Genomic DNA, 1,547 nt, shown 5'->3' with positions numbered 1-1,547 from the left:
CTGAAGTGGAAAAGGGGTGACTATAAAAAATTAGAGTTTTATTGAAACAATAGATATGAACTATATATGAAAGGAAGAAAAATATATAGGCATTATGTCAACAGGAAGTGTATATAAAATATAAATAAATAATCGTGAAGCTTGGATAGGTCATTAGATTACTCCTTTCTGCCCCTGGACGTCCCCGAGTAAGCATCATTAAAGTCTCCCCTCCCACACCATCATGTCTAAGTCACAGCCTCCCAAAGAGCCCGAGCAGCTGCAGAAGCTCTTCATCGGAGGTTTGAGCTTGGAAACAACCAATGAGAGTCTGAGGAGCCATTTTGAGCAATGGGGAACGCTTACCGACCGTGTGGTAAGGAGAGATCCAAACACCAAACGCTCCAGAGGCTTTGGGTTTATCACATGTACCACCGCTGCCACCGTGGAGGAGGTGGATGCAACCATGAATGCAAGGCCACACAAGGTGGATGGAAGAGTTGTGGAACCAAAGAGGGCTGTCTCATGAGAAGATTCTCAAAGACCTGATGCCCACTTAACTGTGAAAAATATTTTTGTTGGTGGCATTAAAGAAGACACTGAAGAACATCATCTAAGAGATTATTTTGAACAGTATGGGAAAATTGAAGTGATTGAGATCATGATTGACTGAGGGAGTGGCAAAAGAGAAGTTTTGCTTTTGTGACCTTTGACAACCATGACTCTGTAGACAAGATTGTCATTCAAAAATACCATACTGTGAATGGCCACAACTGTGAAGTAAAGAAAGCCCTATGGAAGCAAGAGAAGACAAGTGCTTCCTCCAGCCAAAGAGACCAAAGTGATTCTGGAAACTTTGGATCATGGAGGTGGTTTTGGTGGGAATGACAACTTTGGTTGTGGAGGTAACTTCAGTGGTGGAGGTGGCTTCGGTGGCAGTCAAGGTGGTGGTGGATATGGTGGCAGTGGCGATGTCTATAGTGGATTTGGTAATGATGGAAGCAACTTTGGAGGTGGCAGAAGCTATAACGATTTTGGTAATTACAACAATCAATCCTCAAATTTTGGACCCATGAAAGGAGGAAATTTTGGAGGCAGAAGCTCTGGCCCTTATGGTGGTGGAGGCCAATAGTTGGTCAAACCACGAAACCAAGGTGACTATGGCAGTTCCAGCCATAGCAGCAGCTATGGCGGTGGCAGAAGGTTTTAATTACTGCCAGGAAACAAAGTTTAGCAGGAGAGGAGAGCCAGAGAAGTGACAGGGAAGCTACAGGTTACAACAAATTTGTGAACTCAGCCAAGCACAGTGGTGGCAGGACCTAGCTGCTACAAAGAAGACATGTTTGACAATACTCATGTGTTTAGGCAAAAAACTCGAGGACTGCATTTGTGACTAATTGTATAACAGGTTATTTTAGTTTCTGTTCTGTGGAAAGTGTAAAGCATTCCAACAAAGGGTTTTAATGTAGATTTTTTTTTTTTTTGCACCCATGCTGTTGAGTGCTAAATGTAATAGTCTGATCATGACGCTGAATAAATGTGTCTTAAAAAAAAATAATCGTGAAGCT

The 1,547-nt window shown here is 42.5% G+C and overlaps 1 pseudogene; it reads left to right on the top strand.

Moving 5' to 3' along the window:
- Positions 1–223: 223 nt before the first annotated feature.
- Positions 224–1,189, top strand: LOC112917165 (heterogeneous nuclear ribonucleoprotein A1-like; annotated as a pseudogene).
- The last annotated feature ends 358 nt before the right edge of the window (positions 1,190–1,547 follow it).

The sequence above is a fragment of the Vulpes vulpes genome, chromosome 13, assembly GCF_048418805.1.
Source record: "Vulpes vulpes isolate BD-2025 chromosome 13, VulVul3, whole genome shotgun sequence".
NCBI lineage: Eukaryota > Metazoa > Chordata > Mammalia > Carnivora > Canidae > Vulpes > Vulpes vulpes.
Note: the sequence above shows the minus strand (reverse complement) of the source record. Positions and strands in the feature narration are given on the sequence as shown.